The 27,070-nt window shown below is 42.5% G+C and overlaps 1 protein-coding gene and 1 non-coding gene across 3 annotated transcripts in view; one reads left to right on the forward strand and one right to left on the reverse strand.

Annotated features, from left to right (window-relative positions):
• WWC2 (WW and C2 domain containing 2) overlaps positions 1-27,070 on the reverse strand; it is a 153,862-nt gene that overhangs the window by 69,837 nt on the left and 56,955 nt on the right. The gene's annotated exons all lie outside the window — the stretch shown is intronic.
• Positions 4,256-4,328, forward strand: TRNAW-CCA. The gene has a single exon. It is a non-coding gene; the product is annotated as a tRNA-Trp (tRNA).

Here is a 27,070-nt window from a genome sequence, read left to right on the forward strand (position 1 = left end):
TTTTTTTTTTTAATTTACAGAAAAGGTTGAATTACATTAAAAAAAAAAAAATAACCTATAAGGTGGGGCTATCTTACTGGACAGCCTTCCCTACCTCAGTTTCTTTCTCTTCATTTTAAGTGGCGGTCACAACCCCTATCTTCCTGCAATGTGACTACTGGCTACGATGAATGTAAGGATGAGAACAGATTAACTCAAGAGTGTCTAGGACATGGTTAGGCAGTCAATAAACGTTGGCAACTATGAACCCAAGCAGGACACGTGAATTCTCTCACTCTCAGGGAACGGAGTCAGGCAGCACAGTGTACAGCAGTGTTTCTCAGAGTCCAGTCCACACGACCAGCAGCTTCTACATCTCAGAACTGGTTAGAATCAAATCCTTGGGCCCTGGAGTACAGTATATATTATGCCTATAGGATCAGAAACTCTAGGGCCCAGCAGTGTTTGTTTAATCAAGTGTTCCAAGTAATTCGAAAGAATCTGGCTCAGAAGTTAAGAACTTGAAGTTTGGCATCAAAGGGACCTGGATTCAAGTCCTTATTCTGCCGTCTTACAATGCCGGGCAGGTTATCAACCTTAAAAGCCTCTGTTTTCCAATCTATTATTTTTTTAAAAAGGTAGGGACGGAGTGGGAGGGAGATCATGAAGTTTAAACGCGAACCGATTGGTGTGATGCCTGACAAGTGGAAAGCTTCCACACGTAGTAGACGAGCGGAATGAATCTCAGCCGTGTTAAGCAAGGCATCTAAACATGGCAACCTGCCACATTCGCTCTGCAAACCTGGAGTCAATTTGAACTTAATCTGAGTCCAAAATCTGGCTCTTAGAATTGTGCTCAAATCCCACCTTATATCATGAAAAATGTGCAGGAAAACTGGGTTTTCTTTGGAAAAAGGGACTAGATTCTATGTATATCAAAAGCTCCCCACGCCACGGGACGTGGCCCAGCCTTCATACTCTGTCGGTGAGACTGAGGTTCCATCACATCCTTCTGCTGGAGGATCCTCTCTCCCTAACCTCCTCTATCCTGGCTGTCTAAAAGGCACAGGCATCCCAAAGAAATAAAGGATAAGGAGACATGGAAATGGTACGTCTGAATGACAAAAGAGAGACATTATGCAAGTTTTATCCGGGCACCAAAGCAACATGTTCAAGCCTAAGTATGATGTGAATATACCTACTACTTCGACAACCAGAAGTCACGAAAGTTTCAGAACACGCACTATGATTACAAGTTATAGTAACTTGATTACACTTGGAAATAATCCAGCTTTTCCTATTATTGCTCAAAGCAGATAATAAGCACTTTATTAACTGTCACTGTCCTAACACTGGCATTACTTCTATACGTATAAATGTAACTGTGAACTCACTTAAAAATTCAGACATTTCCCTTCCTGGAACTTTAACATAAACGGTTCCTTGCAGTGATGCTGCAAAAATCAATTTAATCCTATATTTTCTGTATTTAGAAAAATAGATACACGCTATTGATAAGAGTAAAACCATTAAATACACATTAATAAATTTCAAACTTTTAATTCTTTTGCAAATTATGAAACCAAAATAGAGTAATATTCTCAGGTACCAAACACACAAAAGCACTCAGATATGCTGCTATCCTGATAAAGAAAACATATTACTATGATACACTAAGAAGTAACCAGAAACAAAAAGAAATAACAGACATATTCCAAAATTAGAAACAACAGGACTCAGAAGAAATGTTTCTAAATTTCTTCCTCTTGTTTTGCACAAGGAATCTCTGAAAGAGTCAATCTTCCTTTGATGTCGAGGAAGTAAAAAATGGATGGAGTTTGTTGCTTCTCCCACAAAGGAGCAACAGCAGGCAGAAAGCCTGAAATTACCAAGCGTCTTTATGCTAAATTCCAGAGATTACTCTTTGCTTAAAAAACAGTCTTCCTTTGCACCGTGACTAATGTGAAGAAAATGGCAATTTACTGCAGCACTTTGCCACAGTTTACATACAAAACTTGAACTCTGCATGGTATTTCCTCTCCTTGTGGGCATTATATCATTCTTTCATACAACCCATCATTGAGTGTTTATTGTCGGGCCATGGAGTCAGGGTCCTATGACAGGAGACGTCACACACAGATGAATGCACTCCTCCCGCTTATATGGTGGTGATTGTGTGTACAAGTGCACAGCCAGACACACTCACTTGGTGCTAACTGCAACCGAGTTTGTGCTAACGTTAGATGAAATGGCACTTGACAGAGAGAACCATTTTCAGGTTAATAAAACTCTTGCCACGGTTCCAGCCTCCCCAATGTACAGTTGAGCATGAATGTTAAAGGTCTGAAGAGTTATTTTTACTTCACAGCATCTGTTGCTGCCGACGTTTAACTCAAGGTGGAGTCAACTGCGATCACTACAGAATCGGTCCACACAAACCTGCTTGAATTGCTCTGAGAACAGGGGCGGGGTCTAAAGATGAGGTTCACAATGTGAATTTTATAGGGAAGGTAAAAATTACAGAACTCTCTCTACTCCTGAAAGAATTTTAATTTACAATGATGCTCATCAGTCCCCAGAAAGCAACTTGTGTTTCCATTACTCTGCTTAGCGGGGAAATTAGCAACACCAAGGAAAGAAAGGGAGGGCGGAGACACAGGGCTGAGTGAACAGAGGCAGCGAGAAGAAACCGACTTCTAAGCGTACAAACCTCTTCGGAGGAGGGTGATGCAGTTAGTTCTGCATCTTTGGGAAAATTAGCTGAAATTCTTGTCAGCGGGCCCTGCTGGATAGGAGAGGGCTGGCAGACAGGCAGGATCACGGATCTGGGGCGGGCACGGCTGCCCCAGGGCTTGAAGGGCTCATCCAAGGTTACCAGCTGTAAGGGGCGTCACAGGGGCGTCTAGCCAGGCTCACTTCTTCAGCCTGAGTCCACATCCTCTCTGATCCACTGGCTCCCATTCCGGTCTCCTCTGCTAGACTCTGGTCTTCCTACAGCTGAGACCCACCGTGGCCGATTTTATTCGTGGTGCCACAGACAGCCAGGTTCATCCTTCTTCCGTGTGACGGGCTTTCAGATATTTAAACACAGCAGTCTTGTTTCCGAGTCTGCTTGCCTACAGCCTGGGATGCCCCATCCCCTCACCAGCTCACCTCTCTCCCCTCCACTGAAAAGCCCACCAGTCTCCGTCCACAATCCCCTCTGCTTCTCTCTGCGCTGCAACCACACTCTGTCAGTAATCATCTAGTGTTAACTTGATAACTATCTCACACAGTTAATTTCTTCTCCCTCAGCCGACAAGTAAACAGGACACAAGTGATGGCATCACCGACTCAACAGACATGAGTTTGCGCAAAACTCCGGAAGATAGTGAAGGACAGGGAAGCCTGGTGTGTCCATGGGGTCGCAAAGAGTTGGACACGACTGAGAAAGGCAAACAATAAGAACAGTCCCCTCTTACCCTTCAAAAAGCCTCCCCTCAGGTATTCTGGCTTTTTTTTTTTTTTTTTTTTAATTTTTTTGGTCACACCCCAGGCAATCTGGGGCCTTATTTTCCAGACCAGATTGATCCTGTGCCCTCTGCATTGGAAGGCAAGTCTTAACCACTGGACATTTACTTCCTAACTTCACTCTAACTCTGGCGTAGAGATTTCAAATCCGGAAGATGGCAGGAGGCCCGATTAGCATCTCCCTTACACCACCGAATGGGATCCTCTCATTCCTTCAGAAATAGGAAGGAGAGGCAACATTTGCCTGAAAGACAACCTTTGTGAATAATTCACCTTCGAAAGTACACATGGCTTGTGTGCCCCCAAACTGCTGCTGCTTTGGGGACACAAACACAGTACCTACAAAAATGTCAATACTTCCAATATTCTACGTTAAAAAAAAAAAGGCAATTTTTACAGAGTAAATTATCCTACTAATAAACATTTTCTGAGTGCTTCCATGTACTACACACACTTTAAATATCTATGTATGAGTTAAATCCCCATAAAATCCTGCCAAGTAGAGGCAAGTATTATCTCCACTTGAAAACCCTGTGCAGGAAAAACAAAACAAAAATCAAAGGAGCCTGTGACTGTGCCGCACACACCCCTCTAGTCCAAGTGTGTGGTTTCCAGCCATTAAGTCTCTTGTGCAGGATACAGCCATTGGTACTGCCAATTCCTGGCACAGATTTAACTATTGATACGTTACTTGGATTGACGGGCCACCAATTTCTGGAAGAAACTGCATGAAAGGAATTCCTTAAAAACATTCTGGAGGGCTACTTCCCTGGTGGTCCAGTGGTTAAGACTCCATGCTTCCAATGCAGAGGGCCCAGGTTCAAATCCTGGTCAGGGAACTAAGATTCCATGTGACTTGCAGTGTGGATCCCGCAAAAAAGAAATTCTGGCAGGAGGAGTTGTAAGGGGCCCTGGACTTCAAGACGAGCCCGCTGAGGAGGGGTCCATCGCTGCCTCTGCCTGAGCACACCTGGCTCCAGCAGTAGCGGCTGTGAGTGCCCATGGGGGCCTTCACACCAGAAACCTTGGCAGGAGGGGCTCCAAAGAAGTGAAAAATAAAGCCTGACTGCAGATGAATGGAAGATACACTCCAAGGACACGCAGCTCTTAAATTCTTTAGAGACTCGATCAAAGATCAAAAGCAGACTGGATAGCAATTTCTAGGTAAAACTATATGATGCTTAAGAATTGGCAGGAGACTATAATACGATTCAATTTAACTGTTTGTATTGCCTGCCTAATAAAGTTAAAAGGAAGAGATGCTAACAAAGCCAAAATTGTGAATTCCCTCTCCCTCAGGGGCTCTTTAATACTGGGACTGACCTGAAATTTTGAGTTACAGCAGAGGTTCTCAAACCTAAGAGCATATTCCACTCATCTGAAAAGATGACTAAAACAGATTGCTGGGGCCACCTCAGGGTCTGGAACTCAGCAGATCAGGGGTGGGGCCTGGTCTACTGATACTAGGATTTGCAGGGGTTTTTTTTAGAATTTTAAAAATTTTCCTACAGTTCAAATCAGTGCTCATGATTCAGCTCAGCTCCTTCACTGCCAAATCTGGAGGCAGGGATTGCTTCAGCTTCTCTGCCTGCTCTTTGTGATGACCAAAGAGTAAAGGTATCTGCTGTATCGAACTTTAAACTTCACATTTTCCTTATTTTTCTTGACCTGGACAGATTTGGTGTCCCTCCCCTTGGCTGTGAGCAGGAAGCCCTTGATGTCCCCAAATGTGTAAGACGTGGCCACAGGGTGCAAAGAGCGCGGCTGGAACGTCAAGCGGCGAGAAGTGAGCAGACGGGAAAGGAAGGATCTGCGTTTGTAACGAGTTCCCCAACGATGCTCAAGCTGTTGTTCCCTGGACCACACTTCTGAGAACCATTGTTTAAAGGCACATTATACAGCTGCAATCCACCCAGGTGACGCAGAAAATGAAAACAAACTCAACTTAAAAATGAAACTGGAGGGCATTCCCTTGCAGTCCAGTGGTTAAGACTCTGTACTTTCACTGCCAAAGGTAAGGGTTCAATTCCTGGCCGGGGAGCTAAGATCCTGCAAGACTTGCAGCATGGGGGGAAAAAAACTGGAAGCAAAAGCCTATGCTTCAGAAATCTCTATTATGACAACAGTGACATATTTAGCAAAATTAGTAGCTTGCTAATTCTCAAATTTGGGCCACTTCGTTTAATTTTAAGTAAACGTTTTCCCTCAAAGAACACTTGAATAATTTTAAAATAAGTTCTTCAGAAACACGGTTTTCTCTTTCTCTCATCTTCTCACTTATATATAAAATACACAGTAACAAGTATTCAACATTATTAGTCATCAGGGAAATGGAAATCAAAACCACAGTGAGGTACTCGCTAGGATGGCTATAATTTAAAAAGCAGAAATACCAAGTGTTGATGAGGATGTAGAGAAATGGGACATTGTTGATGGGAAGCTAAGACGGTACAGCCTCCATAGAAAACAGTTTGGTAGTTCCTCAATGAGTTAAACACTGAATTACTGTATAACCCTGCAATTCCATTCTGAGGTGAATAACCAAAAGAACTGAAAACGGGTACCCAGACAATTACACGTACCTGCAGGTTCATACATTGGAGAAGGAAATGGCAACCCACTCCAGTGTTCTTGCCTGGGGAATCCCAGGGATGGCGGAGCCTGGTGGGCTGCCATCTATGGGGTTGCACAGAATCGGACACGACTGAAGCGACTTAGCAGCAGCAGCAGGTTCATAGCACCACTGAAAGCCAACAGGTGCAAAGAACTCAGATGTCCATCAGTGGATGAAAGGATAAGCAAAGTGTGGTATATATGTGCAATGGAATACTGCTAAGTTGCTTCAGTCATGTCCGACTCTGTGTGACCCCATAGACGGCAGCCCACCAGGCTCCCCCATCCCTGGGACTCTCCAGGCAAGAACACCGGAGTGGGTTGCCATTTCCTTCTCCAATGCATGAAAGTGAAAAGTGAAAGTGAAGTCGCTCAGTCGTGTCCGACTCTTAGCGACCCCATGGACTGCTGCCCACCAGACTCCTCCGTCCATGGGATTTTCCAGGCAAGAGTGCTGGAGTGGGGTGCCATTGCCTTCTCTGGCAATGGAATACTACTCAGCTATAAAAAGGAATGAAGTGTCAATACCTGGAAATACTGAATATGCTACAATGTGGATGAACCTCCAAACATTATGGTAAGTGAAAGAAGCCAAACACAAAGGTCACATATTATAATTCTATGTATATGAAATATCCAGTATAGATAAACGCATGCAAATGTAAAGAAGATCAATGGCTGCCAGGGGCCACAGAGAGGAGCAATAGGCAAGTGCCCACGGGTAGTGGAGTGATGGAAATGTTTTGGAACTAGAGAGAGGTGGGGGTTAGACACCACTGCAAACACATATATGCCATTGAACTGTTCACCTTAAAGTGACTGATTCTGTGCTTTGTGAATTTCACCTCAATAAACTGTTTCATAAAATTAGTAACAAGTTTTAAGAATGCCAAGACTCCAAGTGATTATTTGGAGTAAGTAAAATAATAAAAACATGGGAAAATACTCAACTTCACTAATAATAAAAATAAATGCCAAATAAAACAATAATGAGGCTTGATTTTTAAGACTCTCAGGATATCAAGTTTTTGTTTTGTTTTGCTTTGTCCCAAGGATGAAATTCAGTTCTGGTGGAGGATGTGGGAAATCAGTGCATTTCATTTATTGCTAGTGATTCTGTAACTTGATACATCCTTTTAACAAACAGTTTGGCAGTATTAAAAAACCATTACACTGTTGATCCCGTGTAACCTAGGAGGGCAATTGTTACACAGTGTTCCCCGAACCCCATCCCACCTGACCACCCCTAGAAAGACTCAGGAGCCACCTTAAGCATCTTACTAGGTTCCTGTCTTTTCCATCAGCCTATGGGCTTCTCAAGGCCAGGGACCCTTCAGCCTTCTCCGCATCTCTAGCCCAATGCCTTCCTCGCATGCAGTCGGCATAGCATCTGTGTTGGCTGACTGAGTGGGTGCAGGTTAGAGAGGAAGACAAAAATGAAAACAAGGACACCATGGAAGAACTGTCATTTTAAAAAATGTTCTGTTTACACAGATGTACCAGTACATTGCATTAACTAAAAGAATAATATGAAGGTTGGTAGGAGGAAAACATCTTTAAAACCTGAATCAAAATACCTGGTCTTATAATTTATTTTAGTTGACTATCATTACATTATGTATCAGAAATGAATAGCTAAACAGAAAACAGATTCTTAGTTACAAAGAGGGCAAAGAATTTATTTCAGGTGTTTTAAAAATTCAGCAAGTTCTTTTTTTTAAAAGTATTTTACCAGGAGAAAACACAGAGGTCAGCAAACACTTTAACCTGTACCTCTTTTCTCTGCTAAGTGCCAAGAAATGTTTGCTTGTCGGATTATTTGGTTTTGGAAAACAGTTTGAGAATTTAAGTGGATATGTTGGCAGAGAAGGTAGGAATGTTTAGAAGAGGAAGAGGGCTTAAGAGATTACTGTCCAAACAAACAAAAACCCACCACCAAGGTCTTGTTCTCCTACCTAGAGTTTAAACAACACACAGGCGTTACAGATTGCATCACAGATAACAGCTGTTCAAGGACCAGGATGGGAAGAAGCTTGACATTCACTCTGGAGAACATACCCGTCACAACAACAAAGAGATGACACACGGCTCGCCCAGCCTGTGTGTGGACGGAGCCTTGTTAGATTCAACCTCATTCTTACCGAAGTCTTACATGAACCTAAGCTACTTTTATCAAAACTTAAGGAACTAGGCTTCCCAGGTGGCTCAGCGGTAAAGAACCGCCTACCAATGCAGGAGACATAGGTTCGATCCCTGGTCTGGAAAGATCCCCTGGAGAAGGAAATGGCAACCCACTTTAGTCTTCTTGCCTGGAAAATCCTATGGACAGAGGAGCCTGGTGGGCTACAGTCTGTGGGGTCTCAAAGAGTTGGACACAACTTGGTGAATAAAACAACCACAAAGTAAGCGAAGGTTCATTTAACCATATACCACCATTCCTCGACAAGATAACTGGAAGCGGGGCAGAATCTAATAATGACCACTAAGGTTCATAATCTTTCTATATGCTTCTTTGCTACTTTTGTGAATTGTCCTTTTAAAAATTATGTTGTTTGTCCTTCTTAACAATTTGTGGCAACTTTTTATATATTTTGATATTAATCCTTTATTAAGCTGTAACTATTTTTCCAAGGGTATTACTTATCCATAAACTTTGTTTATGATGAGTAAAAGGTTGATTATTTAAAAGTGTTAGGCTAATTGGATAGCCACTTAGGGGATAAAAGCTAGATCCTATCTCTTCCTTACAACAAAATTAATTTCAGATAAATCCCAAGAACTATATGTGATAAATGAAAATAACTGAAGTATGAAACCCACTGGAAGAAAAGATATACAAGAATTCTTTAGGACTTCTGGATTCCACCCCTTAACCTAGTGTTTCAAGCTATAGCCCCTTAGCTCTTGCCATTGAAAATAAATACAATGAAAACAAAATCATAATATAAAATTTTATCAGACTGCTGGCAGCAGCTTTGAGCTAATGGCTTGCTCTCTTTGTTAAAAAAGCAATTAAGTATTAGAACAACAGACTGGTTCAAAATTGGGAAAGGAGTATGTTAAGGCTGTAAATTGTCACCCTGCTTATTTAACTTATATGCAGTGTGCATCATGCAAAATGCCAGGTTGGATGAAGCACAAGCTGGAATCAAGACTGCCAGGAGAAATATCAATAACCTCAGATATGCAGATGACACCACCCTTATGGCAGAAAGTGAAGAGGAACTAAAGAGCCTCTTGATGAAGGTGCAAGAGGAGACTGGAAAAGCTGACTTAAAACTCAACATTAAAAAAATGAAAATCATGGCATCTGGTCCCATCACTTAATGGCAAATAAATGGGGAAACAATGACAGACTTTTTCGTGGGCTCCAAAATCAGTGTGGACAGTGACAGCAGCTATGAAATTAAAAGACACTAGCTTCTTGGAAGAAAAGCCATGATAAACCTACACAGTGTATTAAAAAACAGAGACATTACTTTGCCGACCAAGGTCCGTCTAGTCAAAGCTATGGTTTTTCCAGTAGTCATGTATGGATGTGAGAGTTGGACCATAAAGAAGGCTGAGCGCTGAAGAATTGATGTGGTGTTGGAGAAGACTCTTGAGAGCCTCTTGGACTGCAAGGAGATCAAACCAGTCAATCCTAAAGGAAATCAATCCTGAATATTCATTGGAAGGACTGATGCTGAAGCTCTGATACTTTGGCCACCTGATGCGAAGAGCCCACTCATTGGAAAAGACTGATGCTGGGAAAGATTGAAGGCAGGAGGAGAAGGGGAGACAGAGGATGAGACAGTTGGATGGTATCACCGACTCAATGGACAAGAGTTTGAGCAAGCTCTGGGAGATGGTGGGGGACAGGGAAGTCTGGTGTGCTACAGTCCATGGGGTCACAGGAGTTGGACACGACTGAGTGACTGAATAACACCAGCAAGTATCAGAAAGGTGCTAAAGACATAATATTAGCACCATTAGATCTCTTTGATCTAATAAGAAGACTTGAAAAGTAGGGGGGAAAAAAAAGACTAAAAATTACTTACTGTGACTTTCCTACTCCACTACACCTACCTGGGGAAATACAGTCCTAGGCTGAATAGAAGACCTCAGCAAGGAATGCAGACCTGGGGCAAATTTTAATTTAGGAAAGCCGACCTGAGTGTGAGGGACCGGGTGCATAAAAGAAGCGGGTCTCAAAGTGCGGTCCCTGAACCAGGAGCGTTAGCGCCACCTGGGACCTGGGTAGAAATTCAAGTTATTAAGTTCCTCCCCACAAACTACTAAATCGGAAATGGGGAGGGCACGGTCATGCTTTCCACAGGATCCTCAGGGATCCTCACACCTGTGAGAGCTGCAGAGAGGCTGAGATGGAACCCCATCTTCCCTTCCACCTGCGGAGAGGAGGCGACCACAGTGACAAAGAGGAAGGTGACCGAGGTGGGGGCTACGCGGAGGGCAGGGAAACAAAATAACAGGATTTGAGGCTCCTGGGGCCGGCAGCCCTGCCAGATATTTGAAAGCGGAAAAGCTGGGTAATGAAACGTTGGGAGTGTTACTCAGTGTACTCAACAGACGTGAGAGCAGGAACCGATAAAGTCCATCCACAAGGCTACGATTTGCAGCTTCAAAGGAGTGTGTTGATACCAGCACAGGTAAGCAAAATGATAATCAATTAACGTAAAAATATGTCGTGTGCCAGCTGCCAGAGGGACAAGGCAGGTGAGATGAGGGGTGAAATTTCCAGGCGGAGATCAGATAATGGGTGAGACGGATGAGCCAGGCAAGGCCTTGGGATGTGCCCACGTTTAGGGGGATAAAAGGAGGTCCTGGAAAGGATGCCGAGGAAACCGACTTCAACTGGAAGAGGAAAAACAACCACGAGACACGTCAGTCTTTAGCCTTTTTATCCCTGCCAATAGGAAGTAACAATAAAACTACCGACAAAGAGACATTTCATTCATGTGTCCGTTGGGTCTTCCAATGTTTACCGACAGCCTCTCTCAAGCTCTCAGACACACGAGACACACGAAGTCTGGCTCTGGTCCCACCACTGCTTCTGCAGACCGTGAGCGCCTGTCCCCTAGGTGGGAGCTGCATAGAAATCGCCTTGCCGGCGGGGGCTAAACATTTGCCCTGGAGACAAACACTTGGACTGTGCCTCTGTGGTGTCATGGATGAACACCAGTGTCTTTGTGACCGTGGGCAGAGCTGAGGGGAACACAAAGTCATCCTTGTAACAACAACGCAGGCTAGGCTCCCGGAGCCAAAGCGCCCATTTCTCTTTTATGTCTGGAGATTCACTGTTTGTTACCAGGGGATGTAACCTCCAGAGTCAGGGAAAGCCAGCCAGCGCAGAGACCCGTGGACGTGGTCTCTCTCCTTTCCACTGAGTCCACGGTAACTACCCACCTTCATGCCCCTGGTCACTCTGACCACAGGTAGCAGCTACAGGTCATGCTGGAATTTAATAATCCCAAGCCTAGAGCTTTTTTTTTTTTCCATAGCATTACTAAAGTTTAATTTATATACCAGAAAATTTGCCCACTGTAAGTGTACAAATCAGAAATTTTTTCGTAAATTTATAGACTTAAAACAAGTATACAATCTAAGTATACAATCTATACAAACACAATCTAAGTATAATAGCAATTCTGACCACCCCAAAAGATGGCCCCTGTTCCAGCTGCTGTGCTTAGTCGTGTCTCTTTGCAACCCCATGGACTGTAGCCCACCAGGCTCCTCTGTCCATGGGATTTCCCAGGCAAGAATACTGGAGTGGGTTGCCGTTTCCTCCTCCAGGGGATCTTCCTGACCCACGAGGCTGAACCCCCAGATCTCCTGCAGTGGCAGGGGGATCCTTTACCACTGCACCACTGGGAACTCCGTCTCCCCTGTCTCCGGCTACCACTAATTTACTTTCTGTCTCTACAGATTTACTTTTCCTGGACTTGTATACAAATGGAAATCTGTGCTTTCTTGTGCCTGCCTTCGTTTAGCATGTTTTAGTGGTACATCCATGTAGTTTAAAGATTATCTTTCATCCTGCCTCCCTATGACCTGTTCTGTCCACCGCAGGAGTCTTTGGGGCCCAGAACAACGGCTACGTCCAACACGTGCTCAACAACTGTCTTCTCTGCCTGTCTTCCCTGTGGAGGACTAAATCTGCACTGATGGACATCATGCCCAACTCCCCATCCCCCCAATCACACTCTAAAACCCTCTCAGTATAGGCTTTTGCATTAAAAAGTGCCTCATTCTGGTTCTGAGTACAACCAAAAGAATCACAGATTTCTTTCTTTCTTTTTTTTTTTTTTTCTTTTTTTAAAGCTACAGGAATGGAATTCTGAGAATCAAGTATCAGAAAACGAAGAAATGTTCGTAAGCGGCCCAAGGAATGGCGCTAACATGCTACAAATCAGTTCCATCCCCAGCATTTGGTCTGCTGGCTAAACACAGGATTGGCTTTTTATAACTTATAGGAAGGCTTTCTGCGGCGGCGTTTCCTTTGCCCTCCAGCCTCTGTTTTCCTCTGGCAGGGCACCAGGTCCTCCGAGCACTAGGAATTAGACATGTGGCATGTCAGGAATGTCTGATAACTACACTAACTTCGGGGCTCACCCATTAGTCATAAACAGAAATGCCCTTTGAGCTCAGACTCAAATTCAGCTCGAAGCAAACAAAAGTCATGAGGCTGAGTGCTGGCCAAGCGCACCGGCCGCTGTTGGGTGGGCTGAGCAGGCTCTAAATACAGTTCTTCATCGCAGCAAAGACTGCTTCATTATCCAAAATGTTAACACACCCAAGGTGCGCAGCATCGCTTGGTTAGGTTTTCGATTAGCGACACCTGAGTGAGAAACACCAACCATTCAAATTACTTTATAAAGTTTGCCCTATTCCTGTATACTTTTACTAGCATCTCCTTAACAGGGGCTCATTTTTAGTTATTAATCCAGTTCTATAGGTGTTGGTACTGCTCAAGATTAATTTAAAGAAAAAATACAAGAAAACCTTGAGGAGGGACTTCCCTGGCAGTCCAGGGGTTAAGACTCTGTGCTTCCACTGCAGGGGAACACAAGTTCAATCCCTGGTCAGGGAGCTAAGATGCTGCAAACTTCCAGGTGGGGCCAAAAAAAAAAAGAGAGAGAGGGAGAGAAATAACAACCAACTGTAGCATGTTTATCTCAATTGGATCCCAATTTTTAATTAAAAAAAAAGGATAAAAGAATTATTGGGTGATTTAAATATATTAGATGTTGAATGACAGATGTTAGATGATATGACAGGATTTAAAAAAATTTTCCATAGTTGTAATAATCGGTATTATGGTTTATAAGAGAATACTTCTTCCTTGGAAAATGCATGCTGAACTAGTTAATAGTGACGGGTCATGATATCTGTAACTTACTTTCCAATGTCATAGCAAAAAAAAAAAAATAACCCAACATAAACACAATACACACACATATCTAAACAGAGAGGGAGAAGAGAATAAAGGAAAGGTGATAAATTGTCAGATTTACAAATTTTTCATAAGAAAAAATTAAGGGAAAAAAATCCCTCATTAAGGAAATTTCAATAAACACAACAGATTCAATACATTCCATCTAGAAAACTGCAGAAAAGGGATTTTAAAAAATCAAGCACAGAAGGACAGAGGGCAGGTTTGGGGACAAGAGCCACAAAATTTGGGCTGGTGGAAAGTCGTGTGGTAACTGAGGTAGTGAAACAGGAAACCTAAGTCAGCAAGGGAGAGCCAGGCAGCTGATTGATTGATGATGCAAACCCCTGAAAGGTCTGGAATTCTGGCTTCATGGACCTCGAAGAGTTGGGTGTGGCTGTGGAGGGCTGGCCGGAAGTCTGTTAAGAAGTAGCCAGCCCATCAGCCTGCCTTTGCCCAACCTGGGTGAAACTGAAGGTTTCCTCTCTAGAGAGACTTAGCCACGGAGATTTTGCACTTCCCGGCAGCTGGTACAGGCGCCCCATCCCTACTCAGCTCTCATAACCCCTGGGAGAGGGGCTTACATTTACCAAGTTGTATCACTCAGGTCAGGCCAGGTAATGAGTGCTATAATAAAAAACAATACCAAAGTCTCAGTGGCTGAACACAGCAGACTCTGATTTCCCACTCAAGCCAAGTTCAAAGTGGTTCTGGATGACTCTCCCGGGCAGCTGGCCTCCACAGTACAGCTCAGGGTTCCTGGATATATCTTGGGTGACTGGTACCTCCATTACAACGCTAGATAAATGGACAGATCTCGATCAGTCAGTCTTGTGGGAGGGGGTTACATGTACATCCACACTCTTCACATCCCATGGCCAAAACACATCTCTCGGAGGCAGAGAAATTAATCCCCTCATGTGCCTGGAAGGAGTGGAAGAACCAGAATGATTGGTATTAGCTATTCTAAGGCAAAAGTTAAGAACACTGGGCCTCTTAAATAAAAGCAGAATCTAACACAAATACACTAAAACAATGAAACATGCAATTTAACGCACAGGAGAAAATTTGAACTTCGTTCAGAGAAATTGAAGGAAATTTAATCAATTACCATTTTCGGAGAGATATAACAGATTGTCTAAAAATAAACATTTGGAGAAAGAAATTTAAGACCTTTGAAAATGAACAATATGATAGAAGAAGTGATCCTATCTATTGAAGTGTTAGAAGATTAAGAAAATTTCCCACAAAGTAAGACAAATAGAAAGAGAATGATAGAAAAATTAGAGGACCAGTCTTGATGGGGAGGGGTAGGGGGAACGTGAGGTCTACTATCTGAGTAGCAGAAGTTCCAGAAAGAGAGCAAAGTACACATGAAAAGGGATGATATTATCAAAGGTGCAATACAAGAAAATTTCTCTGAACTGAACAACTGGTTTCTTGATTACAAATAGCCCACCCAGAAGAACTGTTTAAAAAAAAAAGACCCACATCAAAGCACAATACGTGGACTTTTAGAACATAGATGCAATGAAAGTGAAAGTGAAGTCGCTCAGTCGTGTTCGACTCTTTGTGACCCCATGGACTGTAGCCTACTAGGCTCCTCCATCTATGGGATTTTCCAGGCAAGAATACTGGAGTGGGTTGCCATTTCCTTCTCCAATAGATGCAATGAGAAGAGTCTTAGAAACTTTCAAGAACTAGGTCACCAAAAAAAAAAAAAATCAAGAATCAGAAAGGCTAGGGCTTCCTATCTAGGTTGGTCAGACACGACTGAGCGACTGAACTGAACTGAAGGGCTTCCTAGGTGGCAGTAGTGGTAAAGAACCTGACAGCCAATGCAGGAGAAAGGCTATACACTAACAACAAATTTCTGACAAAGAAATAAAGAAATCAATCTCAATTACAATGGCATCAAAACCAGTAAAATACCTAGGAATAAATTTAATTACAGAGGTGACCTACCTGTACTCTGAAAACTATAAGACACTGATGAAAGAAATTGCAGATGACAGAAATAAATGGAAAAGTATCCTGTTTTCTTGGATTGGAAGAATTAATATCATTAAAATGTCAATACTACCAAAAGCAATCTATAGATTCAATGCAATGCCTATTCAGATAACAATGAGTTTTCTGTTAAGTAGAAGTAAAGAAAAAACTCCTAAAATTTATACGGAACCACAAAAGACTGAACAGCCAAAGCAAACTAAAGCTAAAAGCAAAGCTAAAACTCAACAGCAAAAATAAACAAATAGCCGAATTAAAAAAAAAAAATGGGCACAGGACCATTGTTCTGGATGGTCTTCTTTGGATTTTTTTTTCCAAAGAAGACATAGGAAAGGCCAATAGGCACAGGAAAAGATGCTCAACAGCACTAGTCACTAGGGAATGCAAATTAAAACTGTGATATCACCTCATGAGTGTTAGAACGGCCATCACCAAAAAGACAAGGGATAATAAATGGGAGGATATGGAGAAAAGGAAACCCCTGTGAACTCGGGGCAGGACTGTACAGCCACTATTGAAAATAGTATGGAAGATCCTCAAGAAAATAAAAAATAGAACTACCATATGGTCCAGCAATTCCACTTCTGGAAATACATCCAAAGGAAATAAAACACTAACTTCAAAACGTATCTGCGCCTCTACGCTCAGAGTAGTATTATTTATAATAGCCAAGACATGTAAATAAGCTAAGGGTCCGTCAATGAATGAATGGGTAAAGAAGTTCTGCTATCTATCGGTCCATATATAGCACAACTATATATATGTGTGTGTGTGTATACATCTATTATTCAACTATAAGAAAATGAGGAAATCCTATTATCTGTGACAACATGGATGGACCCTGAAGGCATTAGGCTAAGTGAAATAAGTCAGACAGAGAAGGACAAATTCTGTATGATCTCACTTATTTGTGGAATCTGCAAACAAACAAATAACAAAACAAAAAAACCCAAAGAAAAGAGATCAGACTTGTAGTGGCCAGGGGAGGAGGGTGAGGAAAGAAGGAATTGGAGGAAGACGGTCCAAGGCACAGACTCCCAGCTGAACGTAACTGAGTGCTAGGGATGTGACGTCAAGCACGATGACATCGAGTATGATGACGTCGAGCACAGTGACGACGAGCATGATGACGTTGAGTACACTGACCACCGGCAGCGAACCCTGCTGTGCGATATACAAGGAAGTTGTCAAGAGAGTCAATCTTAAGGGTTCTCCATAAGAAGACAAGTTTTTCTTTTTTATTCCTTTTCTTTTTAGTGTATTGGTTGAGATACACTATGAAATAGCTGAACCCGTGGTGGTGATCATTTCACCATATATATAAATCAAACCATCATTCTGTATGCCTTGAACTGATAAAGTGCTGCATGTCAATTATTTCTCAATAAAACGGGGGGTAGGGGGTTGGGTGGAAAGAATCAGAAAGGCACCAGACTTCTCAAACACAAGATTGGAGGCTAAGAAGTCAGTAGAAAAATATGGTCACATTTTTTAGTACAAAGTATTTCCAATCTGAAGTTACATCCCCAGGTAAAATATCAGTCAGGTATGAGAATAGAATAAAGCAGCATTTTCTGAGATGCAAAGACTCAATGAATTTATCTCCAAGGTCTCCTTTCTAAAGCAACTCCACCAAAATGAGAGACAAAATCAAGAAAACTGGAAGACAAGGGTTTTAAACATTTAAGTGTTTCAACTTTTAGTAAATGGACATCCCATGAGTGTATGATTCATGCAACAGTTCTGTTACGTGACTCACCAGGTTGAACTGGAGACCAAGAACAGGAGGAGCAGCAGGTGTGAAACTGAGAGAATACCTGTTGTGCTTAAATGTGCTGAACGGAGGCTCTGGCAGTAAATGGGTGACAGGGACACAAAAAATTAAGCCAATGGAAAAAAGAGACAATTATTAACTACAGAGAGAGCCAAAGGAAATTCAACTGTAGTATACCAGATCGGTCATCCAGAAACAATATTTACATAGCCAGAAAAAATGTAAACACTGAATACTGACTTCATGCTGAAGCTGAAGCTCCAATACTTTGGCCACCTGATGCGAAGAGCCAACTCATTGGAAAAGACCCAATTGCTGGGAAAGATTAAGGGCAGGAGGAGAAGGGGGCCACAGAGTATGAGATAGTTGGATGGCATCACTGACTCCATGGCCATGAGTTTGAGCAAGCTCCAGGAGATAGTGAAGGGCAGGGAAGCCTGGAGTGCTGCAGTCCATGGCATTATAAAGAGTCGGACACAACCGAGTGACTGAACAGAACAAATAATACTCCAAGGATGAAAGGAAGGGGAATGTGTACATGGGGAGGGCACCTAGGAGAGCAGAGTCCTCACCCGCAGTGGGAAGTCAATTCTCCAAGTCTACTAACTGAAAAATCAAGACATATCCAAGTGTTATTTAAAAATACAGAGGTGAATACCACGAAAAGCCATTAAATATGTAAAAGTGGTCAACGGGTGAAGAGTGGTGGGTCAGTCTGCCTCCTGAATCTGATGTTTTAAGCTGATGTTGTGTCAAAGAGGACCCACTGTTTTCTGGAAAACCCACTGTTTTCTGGAAAACCCACTGTTTTCCAGAGAGTAGAAATTGCTCTCCGGCCAGCACAGCAACTGTTCACCTAACGTTTTTGTCTTTTTTAAGTGAATAAGCACCTGGACTGTACATCTGGAATCCTCCTCTCATCATTATTTCTGCTGCGGCTTTATGCTCATTTTGTCCAACAAACCTACTACTGTCTTCTCTAAGTACCTTGAAAACCCATTTTCCGAAGAAAATAAAATCAGCCTTTTGAAGTAGGCTCTTCTTTTGAAGCTCAGATTGGTATCCTGAGAAACTATTGACAGCTGCTTCCTTACACAGGTGAACAGCAACCTGACTGTTTATGTTAAAGTAAGCTAGAATCGGGCTTCAAAAATTTCTGGGGTAAAAACATATTATTTTGATATTCATACTGAGTATTCAACTATCAGATACTCAGCAATTCTCTGGTTTACAAAGGAAAGCTGTAACACTTCACACTTCCATGTCTCTACCCCAGGTCTTGAATCTCCAAAATTACCTCCTTTAATACAAAAACTATTTTATATAAACTACCTGGGATTATATGCATCAAGATTTACACTCCATCGTTTGGGTACACCAGAGTCATTCCAAAACTGTATTTCGGAAATTCTCTGATGGACATCTAAAAATATGGTGATGAAAAAACCTAAGCTAACTTTCCAAAAAGTATAAAAATTATGACAGGCCTGTCTTTTCTTCCTCAAACATCTTTATAGCAATGCATTTAATTACAATGAGTACCAAAAATGTGATTATGTAATTAAAGTTCTTTCATGCCAAAGATTTCTAAGCTTGTACTTGCTTGATCAATCTTTTTAATTTTAATATTTTCAAAAGTTTTTTTAAATGCAAAGATATAGACTTCATAATACTTTATGATGTAAAAAAGATATTTCATATTTAGAGATAATTTAAAAAAAAAAAAAAAAAAAAAAAACTCTTGTAGTTCTACACATGCCATGATTTAAAATCCTGTTTCAATCTGTGAAAGTGGTATCTCTCCTCGTTTTAGACTTCTGTCCTGGACGATTTCTACCACAGCCGGCGTGCACCCTCACATTCAGTGACAGACAGGGAGGGGATGACTGGCTTAACAATCTGTCCTTAATGTCTATTTTCTTCAAAGAATTTCTAGACACCAGACACTTAAAAAAATAAGCTTCAACATCCTTGATGTTGATGTAGACGTTTTTCACTCCATCACAACTAAGCCAAGACACAGATACATGGATGTGTGGACCAGAAGTAATCGTAGGGTCTCCCAAGATACAGCTCTACAGTGAACCGAAATACCCACCACACCGAAAATCAGAGCATCTGGGTTTGACCCTGCCTTTTCCTGCTGGGAGAGCTCTAACACTTAGCAATCTCTTTGACTGTTAGTTTTCTTCAACTATAAAACAACTGGGTTTGAGTCAAAGACTCAAAGTCAATTAACGCTTTCAAGCTTGATGATATTTTAGATTTTGCAACCTTCCAGTGTGTTGTAATTCATATCTTATTTTCCCACTGATTCAGACAGAAATCTAAATGATCCTTAACTGGCAGTTGTTGCTGTTCAGTCGCTAAGTCATTTCCATCTCTTTGTGACTCTTCCGTCTTCCACTGTCTCCCGGAGCTTGCTCAAATTCATGTCCATTGAGTTGGTGATGCTATCTAACCATCCCATCCTCTGCTACTCTCTTCTCTTTTTGCCTTCAATCTTTTCCAGCATCAGGGGCTTTTCCAATGAATCGGCTCTTCACATCAGGTGGCCAAAGTAGTGGAGCTTCAGCTTTATCATCGGTCCTTCCAATGAATACTCAGGGTTGATTTTCTTTAGGATTGACTGGTTTGATCTCCTGGCTGTCCAAGGGACTCTAAAGAATCTTCTCCAGCACCACAATTCAAAGGCATCAATTCTTCAGCCCTCAGCCTTCTTTATTGGCAGTGACCCCCTAACAATTCTGTTTCAAACCCTTGTGCCCCCCCAAAAGCCCTTTGCTGTATCTGGCAGAAAATACAAGGATCTTTTTAAATCTTAAAAAAAAAAGAAAAAGCCACTCCCTGACTTCTAGTGCCAACTACATAACATCCAAGGGATGTGGTCTGGCATTCAGGACATTCAGAATCTGACCTCAACCTACCTTCCCAACTGTTATCGCCAAAGAGTCCCTTTCTTGTTGCCAAAGCTACAAACTAAACCTGTTTTTCTTTTCTTTTGGCTGTGCCACATGGCATATAGGACCTTAGTTCCCTGACTAGGGATCAAACCCAAATCCCCTGCATTAGAAGCAAAGAATCTTAACCACTAGAGAAGTCCCTAAACATGCTTCTCTCAAGAATACCAGTCTTCCTGGTGCCCGTGTGTTTTGCTCATAGTATTATCTTTACATGGACTGCTCTCTAGCTCCAAAAGGTCAAGTTTTACCTGATCCTCAAAGCTAAAGGAACCATATATCATCCAAACTGGGACAATTTTGACAGTGACAGCGAATGCTAATTGGTAGGACACTGGGACATTAGGAATAAACTGGGGCTCCCCCAACACACCAGGACATGTCAGGGCCCACCTACAGCAAATGTCTCTCCTTCCATCGACACAGATCGCACTGGAAATCTGTATCCCCTTTCGAAGATCACTTCTGCTGTGCATTTGAGTTATGGGTGTTAACAGTCTGAATCATGAAATGATTTGGTGTTTGACTCCCCACAATGCCTGGCACATAGTGGGTGCTCAGCAAACGTTTGATAAATGAGTCTCTTCCTAAGCACGTGTGGTTCCAGTAGACAACATTAGGTTCTTTCAAGTCAGTAGAGGCCCTTGTATAACCAGCACCCCCATTCACACGAGAAGAGCCATACTCCTCGGTCAGCCCGCAGACCCGTCTCCCCCAGGGATGGTCCTATGCACACTGCAATTGGAATAAGAGTCCTGTGGTCCGGCGGAAGCACGCTGTAAACACACGCTGATCCGGGCCTGCTTCACCCCTGGATCCCAGCTCTTCCAGTGTCAAAACATCCTGTGCAGTAAATACAATGAGTTCCCATTTTACGAACACTTTATGGTCACAGAAATGAAGAGCACTGTCCAGAATGGGCTGCTAAGCGAGGAGCCAGGTCTTAAATCCAGAACTGTGACACCACCAGGTCTATCGTGGTCCCTCAGGACACTTGCAATGAACTCGCAGATACGGCATCTGCGTAACAAAAACCATCACTCTCAGCCCTGAATGCCGCAGGCCAGGACGCACAACTGCCCCAAGGGCCTTACGCAGTTCTGCCGATTTTCTGAAAATGAGAGGGAGAAAAATCTTTCAGTAGCTGCTTCTTTCAGCTACTGGTATAGATTGAATGGGCTAAGTTGGAATGGCAGTGGGGGGAAGGAAAGGGAACGTAAGTAAGAGAAAGAGAGAATTTAATAGAGTACAAAACTAGAAGAAGGAAGTGTGTAGTGTCAGGGTATCAGTGGCGCTCTGGGTCTGCCCCAAGCACACAGCACACTTGAGACACACAAATGTGTCAGGTTACTTCGGGGACACAATAAAGCGGCGCTTTATCATCCGGAATGTCCCCCCCGAAGATGGACACTTCTACTAAAACAGAAAGTCTTACGAATTTAAAGCAGAGCATTAAAAAAAAAAAAAAAATCAAACACACTTATTTTTTTGTTCAAGTATTTTCATGATCCCCTATTTCAAACACCACACGTAGGGTTTGGATGAAAAATTAAAACTTGTACTTTGTGCCAGTTTTTTAAGTTCCTTCATTACCTATAGGGTTTCTACATTCTTTCTTTGTAACAGTAATTAAATTTCAGCCCCAACGGGCTCCGCTCCCGTTTGCTGAGTCTGAAGGCATGAGAAGTATGTAGCGTTTATACAACAGGAAATCTCTAAGAGCATGCTGCTGAGGTTTCCTTCCCCACACCCCCTCCACACCCATTCCTTAAACTGCCTTCAAAAGGCCTGCTGTACTCCTGAAAAATGAAACACACGTCGCCCACAGAAGCAGCGCACCCACTCCTTGGTTTGTTCCGACCTCGCCGCTGAGGCTGGACAGGGCCTGGCTTCGACAGCTCCTCAAGCCAGTCCCTGACCTCTAATGCTCAAATCCTGTAATGCCACGCAGGCCAAATATGCTTTTCTGCTGTTATCAGAGTGGAATTTGGGAGGAAAAAAAAGAAAGCTTACCAACTTGGCTTTCCACTTTCTACATACCAAACCTTCATCGAGAGGCCCTTCCACGCCTTGACACGAATGTGCCTCTCCAAGTTGGGAGAGGCCTTTCACCCCTGCCCGCCCCCCGTCCCCCAACCCCTGACCCTCACATCAGCACTGCCCAACAGTGGTCTGAGCTCCCATGGGTGTTTACCCAGTTTATGTGAGACTCTGGAACAAAAGAAATGTTTCTTGATGGTCCATTAGAGGTAAAGCTTGTGAATATAGTGCTGAGATGAGGCTAACATTTATTAGTTGTTAATACCTCTGCAATGGGCTTCCCAGGTGGCGTTAGTGGTAAAGAACCCGCCTGCCAATGCAGGAGGCCTAAGAGACACGGGTTCGATCCCTGGGTTGGGAAGATCCCTTGGAGGAGGGAATGGCAACCCACTCCAGTATTCTTGCCTGGAGAAGCTCATGGACAGAGGAGCCTGGCTGACTATAGTCCACGGGGTTGCAAAGAGTTGGACACTACTGAAGTGATTTATCACGCATGCAATACGTCTGCAATCGTCCCCAGTAACACTTATTAGTACTTCTGGTTTATGAAATGCCCCCAGTGTACCTTTTCTACAGGGCATCATTGGTCAGGATAAGTCTCATTATGGTAATGAGGGTGTGGAAGTCACACCACACACTGGAGGCTGTCACACAGAACTGGAAGCCAGCCAGTCATAATTTGCCTGGTTTTTGAAAACATCTATCCATGTCCCCAGAAGCCAATCAAGGTCAAGGAATACCAGGCAGAGCTGACTCCACTGAGGAGCATCCCCATGATATAGTTTAGGGTCATGCTGGCCTAAACCAGAGCCCTTCCGGGACCCATACCCACAAGAAAGGACTTACTCCAAAGTCATACGTATCACAGGGATTTTCTCCAACAGTGTAGACTGCCTTAAGACTTTTCTAAAATAGCCTCGATTTTTAAGAAAGCAGAATCTCTAGCTTACTTCAAACTTTGTCTTTTGAAGACCAGTTCCCAATCTCTTCTTTCTTTTCCCATTACTTAAAAAAAAAAAAAATGTTGAATCACATAATCACAGAGGACACTGACCTGCCATTAAGTTATAATATTTTACAAGTAAAGTAATAGGCAGTTTAAGATTATGAAGTCTTACTAAATGAAATTTAGAGCAGAAAGTGAATTTCTTATAGGGACCTGCCTAATTGCTGCTCACAGAAATTATTTTGTCCAAACGGCATGAGAGAATTTTAATTTCAGTTCCATTTTCTCATTACCCTCAAAAACTCTAAAAGTACCATTTTGTTAAATTGAGTCTGTCCCAACTGAATAGAGTAATTCAGGGGCTTAGCTCACTTGTCCATTGGAACACTAATTTCATTTTTTCTAAAATTAATACAACCTGTAACATTAGAGCAAACCACGCCCACTAATCTTGCCACCTTATTCAATAATTTAATTCTATGCGTAATTACGTTATAAAATTATAAGCTAGATCACAAATCACTTTTGTACAATGACCTAGAAAATACCCAACATCTCTTCATGAAATTGAAAACATTTAGATTCAATTTAATAATTTTGGGCAACCTACACACCGTAACACAGTCAAGACGGAAGAGACTTCCAAAGTCATTTGGGTCAATTCAAACAATGAAATGAAAAATAATAAAAGAAATTGAACACATTCTAATTTACACTGGAGTTGGGTTCCAAAAGTTTATTTATTGTAAATCAGCTGCTTGAGCTCTTGGGCTACTTACTTGCTTAGGCCCCCAAATCAGATCACAGAAGTTTCTTAAACCCAGAGTTTATGTAAAGAAAGTTCTCTGCATCTTCCCTGTTGTATGACAAGTTTTATCACTGGAAGGAGGATCTGTCGTTCTGTTCTGACCACTTCCATCAGCTGAGAGGAGACACTTTCCAGCTCCAGTTCACCAGGTCCTGCAGCCCAGGCGAGCTGGGAGCGCAGGGATAACATAACCCCGGGACATGGAGTGCACACATCTCCCAAGACTCTGGCCTTCTGATCTCTCTGTGGCCATTCAGACGCGCCTGACTGCTTCCCTTTTTACTGTCATCACTGCCTCTCACCATCCAGAGCGTTCCTCCTTTATGTTCCCTGGGGAAACGGTCTCATCACTTCCTTCTGTCCTCTTTGCTCCCTACTCCCCGTCATCGTGATATCCTAAGGCTTTTCACTGCTAGTCTCTTAGGGGCCGGGGCTTCTCTTCCTTTAAGTCGTCTCCTCTCGCCAAGGCACTTAAAGTGAAGTGGAAGTCACTCAGTCGTGTCCGACTCCTTGCGACCCCATGGACTGTACAGTCCATGGAATTCTCCAGGCCAGAATACTGGAGTGGTAGCTTTTCCTTTCTCCAGGGGATCTTCCCAACCCAGGAATCGAACCCAGGTCTCCCACATTGCAGGGGGATTCTTTACCAGCTGAGCCACAAGGGAAGCCCAAGGTGCTATAGGAGAAGAACAAAACTTGAACGCTGGCAATAACAATGCCTCTTGGAACATAAAAGAACGAGGAACATGTTTGAAAAGGCAAACGTATAAAAGGCCTTTGATAAGACCTTGGGGGTTAATGATGGGACTCAAGTACATGCTCTAGGAACCAGAGATAACCACTGAACTAGATTAACTAGACTTGGAAATGGTATGGGGTGGGGGGAAGTAACAAGAATTGGGTGATAGAGTTGAGTTAGCAGAGTTATTCTTTGTGAGTCAGAAAACCTAAAAAATCCCCCCCCCACACACACACACAAGACAGAAGGAAAAGAAAAGGACACCTTTGCCAACACTGCAGACTAGAAACAAAGCCAGGGTAGTGGAGGACAAAGTATCATGTATTGGTTTGAACAAAAAGTTTGTTCGGGATTTTCTGTACCATCTTATGGAAAAACCCAAATGAACTTTTTGGCCAACCCAATAGAATAATGGGTAGCATGTTAATGGGAAACACCATGAAGAGTCTAACAATATAGCAAGACATAGACAACAAAACAGCTGGTAATGGTTGCTGCAGTGTTGGCAATGGGAGATGAAGAACTTTTATTTTTAGTACAGGTAGTCTGTGAGGTGGTGTAGGACCATAAAAATGAATGTAAAAGCCAAAATTGTGCAAAATAATCTTAATAATTAATGAGAAAAGGCTTCAATTGTTTCAGGACCTTTGGGATTTTTCAAAAAAATATAAGGAAATTAAAAAAGGGTAGAATTAATATTTATTTAGTATACTGTAATTTACTAAATTATTTAGTATACTGTAATTTGGGGCCTTCCCTGGTAGCTCAGCTGGTAAAGAGTCTGCTTGCAGTGTGGGAGACCCAGGTTTGATCCCTGAGTCTGGAAGATCCCCTGGAGAAGGACATAGCAACCCACTCTAGTAGTCTTGCCTGGAGAATCCCATGGGCAGAGGAGCCTGGTGAGCTAAGGGGTCATAAAGAGTCAGACACGACTAAGCAACTTCACTTTCACACTGTAATTTAAAACATTAAAACAGAATTAAAGTGTTTATTTGTGAAAAAAATTTATCAAGTGTAGTTTGAACAGGGCTTGTCGTCTTCATGTGGTGTAACTTATGATTCTAAAAGAGAATCTCTTCTATACCTTGACAAACTGCCACACTCCTTTCTAAGTTTGGATCAATTGCCAACACTTTATCCTTTGTGAATTATCTCCAAGAGTTGCTTTACTGTTAAGATATTCAGTGGCATCACTTGATCTGGGATATCTTCGTCCTTTTCATCATAGTCACTTGCCTCATTTAAGCAAAAAAAAAAAAAAAAAAAAAATTTGCCTTCACTAAGTTCCTAGGCGGAGAAGGCAATGGCACCCCACTCCAGTACTCTTGCCTGGCAACTCCCATGGACAGAGGAGCCTGGTAGGCTACAGTCCACGGGGTCGCGAAGAGTTGGACACGGGACACGACTGAGGGACTTCACTTTCACTTTTCACTTTCATGCATCGGAGAAGGAAATGGCAACCCACTCCAGTATTCTTGCCTGGAGAATCCCAGGGACTGGGGAGCCTGGTGGGCTGCCGTCTGTGGGGTCGCACAGAGTTGGACACTACTGAAGCAACTTAGCAGTAGCAGCAAATTCCTAGGGCCGCACATCTTGTCTTTCATATGGTGGCAGTGTCAACGTTCCCGCTGTCAACTATTTCTTCTATAACTCTATTTACATTTGATTTAAACCCTGCAGTGTCATTTGCACAGTGTGGCAAAAGTTTCTGCCGTTATTACTCACTGTTACTTTCCACTGTAATGCTTGTTTCTAATGCATGCTTCATCTTGTGTTTCTTCCAAAATTCAGCTACAGAAAATGCTTGATCTCTGGTTGTAGCACCAATAATCAGTCTGAAAGTCCACTTGCAATAACATGCTTCAAAAGCTATTGAAAAGCAAATTTTGCCATTTTCATGCAAGTTCCTGAGAGAATATAACTGTAGGGGTTGTGCTTCAAAAGTTAAATTATTTTGCATACTTCTGGACAAAAACACAATTCATCTGAGTTTTGAAACAATGATACTATAGCCCATGATCTTTTGTTTATGTGCTAAATGACTGGTTGACATGCTTTTTCAGGACTGTTTAATGTTCTAGGATTCTCAGATTGATGGATACACACAGGTTTTAATTTAAAGTCACCCAATGCAAACAGGGAAAACACAGTTACTCCGTGTTTAGCCTCTTCTTCATAACCATGTCGAGACCTGACATCTTTTATGGCACAAGTTCCAACCTGTCCCATCAACATTAATATCTGAGTTTCATCATC

The sequence above is a fragment of the Bubalus bubalis genome, chromosome 1 (genome assembly GCF_019923935.1).
Source record: "Bubalus bubalis isolate 160015118507 breed Murrah chromosome 1, NDDB_SH_1, whole genome shotgun sequence".
Classification (NCBI taxonomy): Eukaryota; Metazoa; Chordata; class Mammalia; order Artiodactyla; family Bovidae; genus Bubalus; species Bubalus bubalis.